The following is a 15,291-nucleotide window of genomic DNA, read 5'->3' on the forward strand; positions in this document are numbered from 1 at the left end:
ATTAACATAAAGTTATTCAATGTTTTGATATTGCTGGTCTTGTATATGAAAAACACCACCTCAGTTTTGATATACTTTGCACTTGTTTTATTATGGGTGAGGTTGAGTATCTTTTCACATGTATATCAATATTTGTATGTCTATTACTGGGACATACTATACCATCAAATAAAAATTAATTTGTATATCATTCTTATTCACATTATGGAATCACTTTTCTGGTTAATGTGTCACCATTAGTAGTTGTATGCAGAATGTTGTTCAAATACATAGGATACCTGGTCCCAATATATCTGCTCAGGGAATAAACTTCACAACTAGAATCATTTAAGAGAGGGTGCATAACATGAGTATAAAATGAGACGACTTTGCTTTCACCTCCAAGCAATGAATATAATGGAACTATGGAAAGATTACTTAAGTCCAAAATCAAAATCCTTACCACTCTAAAACATTAGCAGATTTGGGCCTGTTAGTGGAAATTCCCCTTTGGGACAGGATTTAATGGACCCTACCTTTATGGTGCTATCTCTCTGGTCACCCATCTCCCAACAAATAAGAACAGGAATAGGAAGGAAAAAAATGAAGGGAATAAGTTTGGTCAAAAAAAAAATCAGAATGCCCTCTGATGCCACATATGTCACACATTTTGTCATAACCACCAAGAAGGTACCTTAAATAAAAGCCTTGAACATTTCTTTGTTGAAGCCTGAGCAAACATGAAGCTTACTTGGGTACTAGATTTATACCAAAAATTATGATTCTTGATAATAAAAGCAAAGATTTGGAAAAATAATATAAACACGTGGGATTTCCCACTTATTAAAGCAGATCAATAACTTGTGATTTTATGATTTAGCAAAAATATTAAGGAAAAATATAAATTTCCTTTGATCAAATAGAAGACAAGTTATGGGTTAATTATGAAAAAAAGTAATGCTGGAGAGCCCAAGAAAAACTATATGTGAAGCTCAACAAGTACAAGAAAAATAGAACTTTAAATCCCCCAATTATTTGATACTAAGAATTTTTCTCTTAATAAAAGTTTTACTTTTCCAGTCTGGGTCCCCAATCCTGTTTATACTTACAGTAAGCTACTCTTGATCAAGGCTGTCATTATGATTGTATTTACCCAAATTTCCTGGCCATAGTACTTAGGGGACTTAGAAAGTAATGTCATCCCTATTTAGAGCATATCTGGAAACTACTCAAGAGGCTCTCTGTGGTTCCCATGCCGGAGACAACTACAGACTTTAATATTAATTCACACACCTGGGCAGCATCTGTAGGTAGAGACACCTTTAAGGGAGGGGCAAGACTGTTGGGGAAAATAAATCTAAAATCTATATATAAAAAAATGTTAATGATGACCTGTGTGTATAGAACCTAAGTCAGCCTGGACATGCCTGGTATGATGATTGAGTTAAAAAGTACACTAGATCTAATAACAATGCCTGATTATAAGTTAAATGTTTCTATTAACAGGCATAATGTTTAGTAAGCATGTCCTGGTATGCTCAGTAGTGGAGATCTCAACATAAATTTCATTTAAAAAAGATCAAGTCAGATAAATAATAAGTCTAATGTGATTAAAATAACAAATGGAGAAGTACATAAAAATTTTAAGAATGAGATACCAAAGGGCATCCACAGGTGATCCGAGAGTTTTAAGACTCTAGATGTAGCTAAATCATAACAGAATATAAGATTTGCCTGGATTTCACAAGGGTCATCCAAAATTTTAAAATTCCATGGAATAAAGAACTAGGTCAAATTGAAATATATGGTGCCAATATCTGATTCAAGTAAAAATCAGTCAGCTTACCTTAGGGAGAGGGAGACCATGTAAATGAATGCGCAGTACTATCGTGTGGCTTGAAAGGCATCAATCAGTCATCATTTAATTGTGAGTCAGTCTTTGCCTGTGTTCATAACACTGAGGTTGTTAATTGGTTAGAAATAGCGAGCAAAAGCATTAAACTTGATTTAATGGACTGGAAGAAGTAGAAAGTATTTCAAAATAAACTATTAAGACCTCATCATTCAAGATTGTGCTTTTATTTCTAATGTATGATTTTTCTTTCTAATTAAAGTGTAACACATTTACAGAAAAATGCACAAATTACAAGTATACCTCTTAATTAATTCTCATGAATGGAACACATCTGTGGAACTACCACTGAGATCAAGAAATAAAATATGTCTACCATTCCCGACGGTCTCCTCATGTCCCCGCCCAGTTTCTAGCCTTTGCGTCCTCTGCAAAGACAAGGACTTCTAACAATATAGATTATATTCACCTGGCTTTGTAATATATGAATGGACTTATGCACATGCATTGTTTTGTACCTGACTTTTGTTCAAGATTATGTTTGTGAGTTTCCTCCATGCTGTTTCAGGTTCTTGTAGTTTGTTTCTTTCATTTTAGGGTGTGATTTTATCAGCAGCATCTCAAATACACGTAAACAAGTAAGATCTGCTGAGAATGGCACAGTGGCCACTTGTGAGCCTCAGGGGTGCCAGTTCGTGTTTGATCTTCCAATCAATAACCTCACTTCTCAGCATCACGCTTATCTGTGTCTTCCTATATTAATCTTCGTGAGCGATGTTACTCTTCTGGCTGAGAGTCTAAAATCAGGACCATGCAGTGTAGATGGAAATATCTGGCTTTGTTTTAAGAGGCTGTCATTGAATACTCAAATACTCCTCTATGGCAGTGATACTTCACCTGTTCATGTCGTGGCACACCAAAAAATACATTACTTTTTGCCAATCTGACAAAAAATAGGCATAATTTTGATTCATTCATACTAGACAGCTATTGTTGTGTTGGCTGTTATCATTTTTTAATTTGACAGTCTAAGGGAAAAGAGGTCACTGTCCCTGACTAAATAGTCAGGTATTGCATGTTTTAAAAATTCTTGTGGCACGCTGGTTGAGAATCGCTGTTCTGAGAAAATACTTAGCAATTCTAATAATTGCTCAAGTAATGAGTGGCAATTTAATGAAAGCATCTAATGTTGCTATCCCCAACCCTCAGCAGACCACAACTTCAACATTACAGAGACCCTAATTAATAATGTAACTTTCATAACTAAAGGAAATGTTGCCTTTCAGAATAAAGTTACAGTATTTGGCTAGGAACTTCTGATCGCCAGGAGTAATTAATTACACTTGGACTCAATGAGATGAGAAAAGTCAGGGTGTGTTTCCGTTTGTAAATCATCTTAATCCGTATTTTAGGTTCATATAAAATGGAGAGACCATAAAGGTGAAAGTTAAATGAGCACAACAATGAAGCAAGTTTATTTGACGAATTAGTAGGCAATTTAGTCCTTATGAATGGAGGACCCTGAGCTGCTGAGGAAAATGCACTCTTGCCTGGCAAATAGTAGCCATGCTGGGACTGGGCTGGGTGCCTATTTTTAGTTGTCTTCTGCTACAGAGCCAGATAAATGTCACCCTCTTCTTTCACTTTGCTTTGAATAATGGCCAAACACCAGGTTTTACTATTCCTTAAATAGTATAGCTCCCATCTGTTCAATCGATAAGAAGAAATTGAGGTGTGAAATATGTCACTGTCTCTTGCCCATTCCTGCCACATGAGACTGGGAGAGACTTAAGCTATTTGTCATGTGACTTTGCTTCCTTCTTTTTTGAACACATTGGGATTGGTCAAACATCATTAAGATGGTGTGTGTAGAATAGCAGGGCTTAATCCAGGTTTTCCCCAAAACATAATTTATATCATTCATAACAAGGGACATAAAACAAAAGCGTGGGACTTTTTTTAATGTTTCTGTCTTTTAAAACATTCTGAGAATTTTCTCATGTTGCTCTTTGGACCGTCTCTGTCAGAGAATAGGAGACTGCTTCTCACGGCCCCAAGTGAGAGGGGAAAAATGGCTGCTATACCATTATGGTACAGTCAGCTTTCCTTAGCTGATGCTAGGGTAACAAACCATCCCCAAATATCAGCGATTTACAACCACCAACTTTATTTCTTGTCCACATTACATGTTGCCCAGAGGTCGGCTGTGGTTCTGCTTCATGTGTCTTCTTGTTCCAAAATAAAGACGTACCGCCTACCTGGAACATGCCATTCACATGACAGAGGGAAAGGAACAGTGACAGAACCTCATGTGGTCTTTAAGTTTTCTCTTCAGATGTGGCGTATATCACCTGTGCTCACATTCCATTGGTTAAAACAAGTCATGTCAAGCTTGACAGCTAAGGGACGGAAAGAATGGTCCTCTCATAGGAAGTAAATACCAAGGAAAAGTGATAGACAAAGGCCTGAAAGAAAATCACCAACATTTTGAAAAAAAAATACAATGTATTATATTTAACATCCCTGTTAGTCATCTTGGGGATAAGAAAAAAAAAAGGAGACATTTTATTTCAAGGGGGAGATGCTTGGTGGGAATTATCCACAGAAATTGGCCATAAAGGATCCTTTTTTGTTTACTCTCTCCTGCTAAATGTCGATTCAATGTTTTCCATAGTGCATTTTATACTTTCTTCCCAGATTTGTCTGAGAAAATTTTATAGGAAATGAATAGAGGATGCCACTTAGTCATCAGATCCTGGATACTGAAAAAGTAATCTTGGAAAAGTTAAAGTGAACATATAGTTGTTTGTATGGAGCAAACTCAATATGTAAGTTAAAATTAAAATTTTGAGGTCATATAAATTTATGAGTTTACTATCTGGAAAATTAAGAGAAAACCTCTATTGAATTTCACACTTGTTATACAGGAATGAAATGAAATCAAACCTGTTAAATGATTATGTAGCTATAAACACAACACTAGCACTTGAAGAAGTGTAATCATCACTGTCTCCTTTAATAAGAAGTCATATTTTGGAAGACTCTGTCCTTATTAATGCTAAAATTGGGTCCAAAGTAGATATTCTCATGTTTGCTGCTGCTTGTAATTAAAGTGTGGAATATCTGTTGAGTTAATTAATCAGATCTGGTGAATTTCCCCAATTGCAGATTTTCTCACTCACAAAGAGCGTAGGAAGGAGAATCCGATTTCTCTGAAGAATGCATTTGCCACAAATAGTTTAATATTTTTCAGTGAAATAATATCATGTTTATTTGGAGACATTCTGAGTGTGTTGTTTGAAAGCGATGTCCTCTTCTTAATTTTAAGCTCAGGTTGAACTGCCTGTAATAAATACTCTCAGACTGTTTCCATACTTGATGGGAACTCCCTGTCTGAATACCTGCAATACGCCTATCTTTGTCCTTTTCTTTTCATGTGCGTTTCTAACTTAATCCTTCAGTTTTAAAAATCCTCCAGGGCTGTTTCTTATATTCTTTTATAGCTCAAGGACCTAAATGACAATATGAGCTTTAAAAATATACATTGTGGATAATGACAGAACTCAAATTTTTGAATTTGAAGAAATGTACTCCAATGAATTTTGTGTGGATATTACTATTGAAAGAAATTATTATTATTTTTTTACTTACTGAGGAATTCTGGCATCTTTATGACTTTAGGACTTCACGGTGCTAGACTCTGTAAGAACTAGTTTCTTTAGGTTAAATTTTAACTAAGTCATAATTGGTCACCCTAATGTGTGGATTGAGAAGCTCAGGAATAGTAATACAAAATTCCAAAAAAATTTTCTCTTTAGATTGAATTCCCATGTTTAATCCATTTTCATGTTGATAATGATACAATGTGTCATCACACACTGGCACTTGCTAAGAATCAGAAGGTATGTTACTATATTATATTTATTACATGCTGTTATGTAACAATCACTATATAAAGGTAACTTTTAACTTCTAATGGCTTCCTCTGTCATTTAGAATAAAATCCAAGCCCCTTGCCATGACTTCTTAGGCCTTGCTCAATTTCATCACCCCCACGGCCCACTCTCTATTTTATCTGAGTGGTTTTTATAAATGTCTTCAAACATTGTACTAAGCTCTTTGTTATTCCAGAGACTTTGCATGTGCTCTTCCCTAAGCCTGGACTTCTTTCCCCCTATTCTTCCCTAGCTAACTCCTTACTCATTCTTTAGTTTTCAGCTTATGTCAGTTCTGCTGTGAGGCCTTCCTGACTCCCTCCCAAATTTAACTTTAATACCTCTTCTTATTCTCTCTCATATAGAACCCATTCGTATCTTCCATTACCATTCATTAAAATTGGTAACTATTTATTTAGTTATATATTTGTATTTAAATACCTATCTCCCTCATTAAACTATAGGCTCTAGGAGGGCAGGGGCCACATCTAATTTGGTAATTAGATGTGAAATACACTGAGTAGTATTAGTTGAGTGGATATATTAACACATCCACTCAGGAATGAGTGTTATAAATGGCATTGAAACTTGGTAGTAACTAAACTGTAGTATTAAATAACTTCATTTTGAAATGAAGTTATCAAAAGAAAGTTATTAAAAGTTATTATATGTCTCACTAAAATAGCCTCTTGCCTATTTTAATAACTTAGATAAACAACTCTTATTTTTTAAAAGATTTTATGTATTTACTTTTAGAGAGAGGGGAAGGGAGGAAGAAAGAGGGAGAGAAACATTGATGTGTGGTTGCATCTCGCATGCCCCCGCAACTGGGGACCTGGCCCAGGACCCAGGCATGTGCCCTGACTGGTAATCAAACCAGCGACCTTTTGGTTCACAGGCTGGCACTCAATCCACTGAGCCCCACCAGCCCCACTAGTGGATTTTAAATTATCACTTGTTTTATGATTAAAGTGGTTATTATTTTCCCATAGAATTAAAAGCCATCTTGCCTCTGAGAAGCAATATTTTGATTTTACCACAGGGAAATGGAAGAAAATATTCAGAAAATCAAGCAAAGAATAAGTATCAAGCTTGAAATAGAAAATGAAAAAAGTCTTATGAGATCATTTTATCATAAGCCTCCTTTCATAGATGATTAGATTTCAGCTGGTTCCAAAAGGCATTTTCCAAACATTCCTACGCTAAGTTCTCCAGTTTAGAGAACATTACACAGCATTTAAAGCACTCATTTTTTCAATTAATTATACAGTGTCCAGCCCAAGTAATGCCATTGAGTGTGGTTGGTAGGGTATATAAATGTCTCACACGAGATGGACAGTAATCTGAAAATTTCACCTAAAATGTCATATGGTGTGGTTGTGTGTGATATTGTTGTGTTACAGAATTACATGCTTATGATTTTGTAATAAAAGGTTTTTATGTAATAAAAAGGGGGCATTATTTGTGCCAGACCCTGTATACAGCTATGAATTGCTACTGAGCAGTTTTATTTCTCATGCATTCAAATAGATGCAATGCTTCTTTTAGAATGTAGAGGTTGTTTCTTAAATTCTTCATGCTATCCTCAACACAGCACAATGAACAGGGATTACATGGTAAATAATTGCTAAATATATTAATTCATCATTATTTTACTGCGCTGAAGAGTCCAATCAAGGACTAGAAAATAATTTTGGCTCTGCTTCTTTCACTGGGAGTAGGAGATAATTGCAAAAATGTCTGTAGAGTTTACACAGAAAGAGAGAATTTTTGACAGGGCCCTGATATTTATGGAATATCAATTATGTGCCAGGGTTTTAATCGATCTATGTCTCACCTGATACTCCCATCAACCTTAGGAGATTGGTATTATTGTTATTATTATTATTCTGCCACCAAATAAACTAAGTCTAAGTTCATTTTTAAGACCAACTAGCTAACAAGAGCTTATAACCCAAATTCACCTCCAGATCTGTGTGATTGGAAGACCGCTCTTTTCACTAACCTATTATATCTTTGAAGAAACAAAGAACAGAAATGACTCTACAGTGGAAGATGTGGATGGTTGCAGAGGACGGAAATTAAAAGGGATGAAGTAAAGCCTAGATTTAAAAGGTGAAATGGTCATCAAGAGAGAAAGAGGCTGTGACTTTTCCTCTCACTCCTGCCAAAAACAGATTCCACGATCAGCAGATCTGACAGCAATCCAAGAAACTGAGCAATTGCCAAAACCCTGCTCCCACGGAGTGCCAGTGTACATCCACAGACCAGGAAGAGCTTCCCACGGTGAGACCCCCGGGTCAGCGAGGCAGCCGGTGACATGTTGGTGGGACACAAAGGAGCGGGGCAGGAGGCTGCTGGGGGCAACAGGCAAGGCTCTCCCTCCTGGGCTGTTGTGAATGAAGAGAAGCGCTCCCGGAAGACTGGGATGCTGGGGAGCAGAGCTGGAGGGGGGGGGTGGTTTCTGTTGCCTTGCACAGAGCATCATTTGACTGGGAGTTTTGAAAATATATAATTTTATATTTATTTAAAAATGTTTAAAGGCAGTCCTTAGGTCACAGGAAGATTGTAAGTGCCTATTCTGTGGTTTGGATATTCCCAGTTCATAGGAGGAAAGGAAAATTATGCTATCACTCGTTGACAGAATGATTATTTTCAACTCACTGAAAGGCACACTAATAAAATTGTCATTCATGTATATGTAGATATGAATATACTTATATGAATAATGAATATATGAATAAATGAAGTGTAAAGTAAAGTGCCCAGAAAGTACAACTGTCCAGCAGCAAAGTCTATTTTTACAAAGCAAAGATCATTCTCCGAGAGATCCTCTTTAAGAAAAAATGTCTACCTCCAAAACTTATCTGGGAAATATTCATTCTGAGTTTCAGTGTGAAAATGAAGAATCTTTACCTGACTTTTTCAAACATCATTAGTTGAAAATGTAAAATGCACCCTCTCTACACACGTTGTCAGCGGGAATAGAAATGTGTGCTATCGTTTCAGCTCTTTGCATAAATCATTATGAAATTCTTCAGAACATACTTTAGAGACCACAGTGCTACTGAAGCTATTGCCTCCGTGCTTTCAAAGAAGTTGCAGATAATCAAAGTACATTGTTTCTAAAATATATAGGTCTTTTTGACAATTTATTTCTTTTTCTTTAAAAAATTCTTGGTTACTTGGAACTTTTAAAACTGTGTATGGTTTTATGAGGCTTTTTCTAAATTTCTGTAAGCTATTAGAGTATGGCATTCTGATAATGACTTTTTTATATGGAACTTTGAGCTGGTGGCAAACAAGAAAATGGGGTAGATGAATTTGGAGGTGCAGAATTTACCTCCTTTCTGGAGAATCCAAATGTGTCAACTTAAATGAAAGAAGCATGTTACCATCCACAATTCCTGACCCCCAGTTCCTGGAGACCTTACAATGGCCTTTTTCCACAATATGTTTTAAGGAACAATAGTCCCATGAGATGTTCACTATCGAATGGTGATAAAATAAATAAATGCTGCATGTTAGATTGACTGCCTATGAGAGTCCTCATGGGCATTAGTTGAGTAGTAGAAGCTCCAAAAAGTACTAAAGAAGCCTCTTTGTCTTGTAATGCCTGATGTTTTCTAAATTTATTAGACAATAGAAACATTTTCTTTTCTAAAGAGAATTTGATAGCTTCCTTCAGCTCTCAGAGTCCAGGAAACAAACTGTGAAAAATCATTATATAGGGTTTCTATTAGGTTTCTCCAGAGGAAAAGAATCAGTAAAAATATATATACAGTTGACCTTGAACAACACAGATTTGAACTGCACAGGTCCACTTAGATGCAGATTTTTTTCAGTCGACACACAGCTAGCCCTTGGTATCCTCGGGATTGTCATCTGTGGATTCAGCCAATCATGGACTGAAAACGGTATTTTCTATCTGTGGCTGTGCACCCATGGTGGGAGGGCCCATTTTATGCATTGTTCCCTGCCATGTTACATAAAGAAACTGACCATCTTTGAATTTGGGAATCCATGGGGGTCCTGCTACCAATGCCCCTGTGCACACTGTAGTTAAGTTTTAGGGGAGTCAAAAGTTATACATGAATTTTTGGCCCTCATAACCCCTAACCCCTGTGTTATTCAATGATCAATTCTCTCTACATAGGGGTGTGTGTGTGTGTGTGTGTGTGTGTGTGTGTGTGTGTGTGTGTGTAGAGAGAGAGAGAGAGAGCTATAAAGTCTTGAGCTCTGCCATCCTCAAGGTGGATACAGAGGAAAGCCAGTGGTGTAACTCAGTCAGAGTCCAAAGACCTCAACCAGAAAAGACTCTGATGTAAATCCCAGTCTGAGGTCAGGAAAAAATGAGATAAAATGTCCCAGTTCAAGCAGTGAGGCAGGAAAAGTGGGCAAATCCTCCTTCCTTTACTTTTTGTTCTGTTCAGGCCCTTGATGGACTGGACAATGCTCAGCTACATTGCAGAGGGCCGTCTGCTTCACTGAGTCCACAGATCTGGATGCTACTCTCACAGGAAAAATACTCTCACGGACACACCTGAAACCATGTTTAATCTGGGAAGTCTCAGTGCTTAATATGGACCTACTCAAGTTGGCACATAAAATTAACTATCGCGAGGTTTAATTTGAGGACTACAACATGAACAACCAAAACCAACAAAAAAATCTTAATAAAGAAAGTAAGGGGTTCAAACAATAATAATACAAGCTTCATTTAAAACCCATTGATGGTTCATATATTTGCCAGATTTTATGTACAAAAACTGTTTATATACTTTTTGGAAATAAAATTAGTTCCAAAAAAGTGAAAGAATACACTAACTCTAATTGGGTTATCCTGACTCATTATTAAAATTGCACGGTCAGCATTAAGCTATGCTGTGGATTTAACTGGTGTCTGATAGATATTTTGACTGGATGTAAATGGGCTTTGCCCTGTGTGATTTCTATAGTTGCAAAGAATGACCCATAGTGTAGAGGAACACCTTCTTCCCAGGTGTTAATTTTGCTAGATCTTATTTATTCTCATCAAGCTTGCAACAGAATTTCACCCTAGTGTGGAAACAGGTGTCACATCCAGCTCCTCTGACAGGATAAGCAAGCCAGCCCTCTACGCTGTCCGAGCCTTCATCATTGCAAAACAAGATGGATTTTGACCTGACCTTTCACACTCCATTGCACTCCCCTCTTTGGTGATGTCAGCTGGGCTCTGAACATACAAACAGATGCAGAAACTGACATTTTGATGCCAACAGTGATTCTAACAAAAGAGAAAGCCAAGAGAAGTAAGATATTCTACCTTTAAGACTATGGCTCTAAGAATGCCTGTTGTGAAAATGTTTATCAAAAATGTTGATAATTATTTTTTTTCAAAAGTGGGTAATTGGCCAATTAATCTAGTTGGAGGAAGAAGATAAACATGCCAAAATTAAAGTGCCCAAGATAAATGTTTTAACCCATGGTATTTGAAGATCTTTTGTGAACGAATAGTCCAAATCGAACTGGTCATGAAACAATCAAATCATGTTGATGGAGGTGTAGACATGGAACCAAGTGACACTGGCAATGTGGGATATGAACATAGTTAGTGGCTTTTATAGTAGTACACACTTCGGCACTGCTCTGTTTTCACATGACATTCAAGCTAGACAACCCTATCTCATTTCATCAAAAGCTATTATTTTTAGACTTAGTTCTCCATTGGTTTTGTTGTTGTTAAATAAAGAGAAAATGAAGGAGAAGGAAAATGAGGAGAGGAAAGAAGAAGAGGAGGAGGGAGGGAAGAAAAGGAGGAAGGTTTCCCTTCTGGTGGCAAAGTAACAGCAACGAAACCAAGTTTCAATGTCTACACACCATTATTTAAAAAAGAAACACTTTTTAAAGTAGTTTTTTTTTTTTTTTAATGGAGTCTTATTCTTAAGAAAGGGGAAATGTCTTTCCAGAAAACCCCAGGAAGTGTTTGGTCACATCCCATTTTTCTCAGTGGCATCTCATGCTTTATGATGAGGACATTAATACAAGCTCCATTTTTGTGGAGGAAGTTTTCAGCTTCCTTCGAAGGACTTGGACACTATTGGAGAGCTGAGAGTACAGAAACAAAATTTTGGGCATTATCAGGAAAGATCGATGCAGGAAATAAATGTTGGCAACCAATGTGTTTCCAACATTATGATTTTTTAAATATAAGACATCTTTATTTTGTAATATTTATATTCCTTTGAATGTTAAATTTAACAAGGCCATTAGACTGAGGTGCCTATAATGTCACAGCAGCCAACATAAACAATCTAAAAATGCCTCAAGGCCACAAAATTGAAGCCCCAGGACAATCAATCACAGTCAACTAACTTAAAGCTATAGCCATTAATAATTTCCTTCCTTTGTTTCAGCACCTTCTCTGTATGTCCTTTCCCTGGCTGCTGTTGGTGGAGCTTTCCTAACCACTTCCAGTTTGATGCTGCGCAATTCAAATCGAGGTTTGCTCAGACAAAGCCTTAAAAAATTTTAAATATACCTGAGTTTACCTCTCAACAGTATGTATTTCCTTTTCTTCTTAGGGTTTTTTAAAGAGCCAGTTGGCCTCAGCTGTGCTAAAGAGACCCAACTGAGGTGTGTTTGCTTTTAACATACAAGTATACGTACCTGAACCAGTGTTAGGGAAGGGGCAGTGCCAGAAAGACGCTGGCAGAGATTAGGGAGACAGCCAGGGCTGCTTCATCCGCACTCACCCTGCACTGCCTGACATTTACCCTTGACAATGGAATACTGTGCGTTCTTGCTAACCCAACAAACAGTCATCCTTACAGTCACGTAATCCTCATTTTCCTGGTGTACTGTATTTCTCCATCCTCAGACTATAGGGTTACCTTGGAGCTGACCCCACTCTCAGGCTCTAAGTGTTCATAGGTAACACAGAATTGGTCCAAGAATCACCTTCCCCTGGCCAGGGGAATTGGCTTCGAAATAGGCGTGAACCCCAAGCTTTGCCAAAGCGAATCCCCAAAATGAGCCCCAAACGCCTTTTTCCAATTCCTGACACAAACCTAACCAATTCTCCTTTTCACTGCTAAGCTTTGGAAGTAATAATTTGATTTCATTAAACGTGTTTCCTTGTACTTACCTTTTGGCCTTTCTTCATTTCTTTCTTAGCCTCCACTGAATTTTTTTTCACAATAAAACACCAATTAATGATGAAAGAAGAAATAGACAACTACCTCTTACATGAGGGCTATCTGGATTTTTCTAGCTAGAAATAATCTTCCTTTCCTTTAAACTCCCTTAAGACTCTTTTCCTCTAATGTTTTGGTTTTCACTTGTTTTCTAGCCTTTTGTTCTTTATTCTACATATAATGCTTAATAAATAGGTTACATCTGATTTAACTTCATACCCACATAGCATCAAATGCATTTCCCTTATTAAATTTTTACTTAAAATTGGAAAATTATAAATAAACAAGTGTAGTGAATTATCAACACCAAGTCACTACTTTATAGCTCTTTTGTCTCTTAAGATTCCAATAAAGTTTATCTTTTATTTTAAGACTAAAGAAATTTCAGAAACTTGCTTCCTTTTGAGGAAAAGAGCTAAATGAATCCAATAAGTAAGCAAATATGGAGCTATTAAGTGCTAGCCTTAATATTATTGTCTTCCTGACACAATCACTTCCGATGCTCCTTTGGAGAGCAGAGCCCTGAACCCTGCCAGACATCCCTGCCAGGGTGATTTCTGAGGCACGAAAAGTGAAGTGAATTGTCCTGGGCAAGCCTGTGGGCAAGTCAGCAGGATAGAAAATAAAGGATGGCCAAGGACAGCTGATAATTCAGAGTTCAGATGAAAAACACCAAACGATATGTCACAGTTAGGTTATGAGCAGAAGTCAAAGTCAACCAATGGTAAAAATAGGTCACATGTCTATGTCTGGCAGAGAGCACTTCACAGAACTCTGCTAGTTTCAAAAGGCTCTCCCTAAAACTCTTCGGGCACTGCCTAGTGGCACCTGATATGTAGCCAAAGAGAGGAAATATCCATAGGCAAATCCTGCATGTATAAGTGTAACTTATAAAATAGTATGTCTTTTACTTTATATAAAAGAAGGCATTTAAAAATTCCAAATATGTACTTTATACGTTCCAGACAGTAATGCATAAGACAATGTGCATTTAGTGTATATTATTTATGTGTTCTTGAGACCCTAAAAATATGAAATTTTTAAAAGCAGTATCATAAGAATGGAGAGCCCAGGGGAATGTTGGGGAGAGAGGAAGTGGCTAAATGGCTTTTTCTGTGTCTTGTCCCAATCTTCTGATGTTAGAGGATTGTGAATAGTTATATAGTCCCTTATCATTTTGGTTTTTTTTTTTTCTCTGACTTTTTTTCCTCTGGTGGATTAAAAAGATAGACACTAAGGTGATGAGGAAAACTACACAAGATTATTCTGTATGGGACAAACTAGATCACTTAGGGAAATCTTATGTTTCTTTCATTAAAATAGGCATATTTAGAGAAGAAAAAAATTGCTCCTAAAAAGTTTCATCAATTGACAACCCTGGGGATAAAATGAAAAAGCCAGTCAGATGTGTTGTGATAACACTTTTCTTGTTTAACAAGGTGGTATTTCTTGAGAAACCTTTGAAAAGACAGGTTTTGTTGAAATAATTTAGAACTGCAATTGATAAGATTTATTTCTACACAATGTAATAGCACTAAATTCTGTCATTTTTCCTGTATATATAGATTTTGAACCATCTCTCTTCCTTGACCTGAGAAAATATTTTAACATATATGTCTACCTGACATTTGAAATTTCTAATTTTATTTGTGAGAAAAACAAAATACCTTTCTGACCTACCCTTCTGAGTCAACTGTGTAGGAAGGAAGAAATCTGTCTGCTTCCTTTTGGAAGACAGGACTGAGGATACTGATTAAACACGTGTGGAAAACAAAAAGCACAGATAAAGGAAAGGGAAGTCAAAAGTTGTAGAAAAGATTTAAAGACATTTGGACGTGACAATAAAACCAACACCACCAATTTATACTTTGATGCATTGGCTCTTCCTGGCTGATTATTTATCCATATGGGTGGCCTATCTTCCCAGCTGGCTTGCGAGCTCCTTTTAACTCCAGCACCTAGCAAAGAGCTTTTCTCGGCGCTGACTGCCAAAAACCCTTGGCTATCAACTCATCATAAAGAACAAAATGGAGATTTTTTTAAAAAAAAATAACAAGATCTCTTCCTATCTTTTGTGAAAGCCTAACTAAATAGGCAATTATGCCACAAAGGGAAAGGGAAAAGAAGTAAGTGTTTTGAGGGAGCTAAGGGAGGTAGTAGGGAGATGTTGATCTGATCTAACTTAGGAATCAGAAAAGGTCCAGAAACTCTATGAATTGTAGAACCTGAAGAATATGGCAAAATTTCCTCTGTTGTAGGTGACAAGATAGTGAGATATCTGTTGATCTTCAAAGACACTGGCCAGTTGAGCAGTAAATAGCATGGGTCGATGAAAGGTGGGGTCTTCAGG

Source organism: Pteronotus mesoamericanus, unplaced genomic scaffold (genome assembly GCF_021234165.1).
Source record: "Pteronotus mesoamericanus isolate MK-2021 breed Mesoamerican mustached bat unplaced genomic scaffold, CSHL_Meso_final scaffold_174, whole genome shotgun sequence".
Lineage (NCBI taxonomy): Eukaryota > Metazoa > Chordata > Mammalia > Chiroptera > Mormoopidae > Pteronotus > Pteronotus mesoamericanus.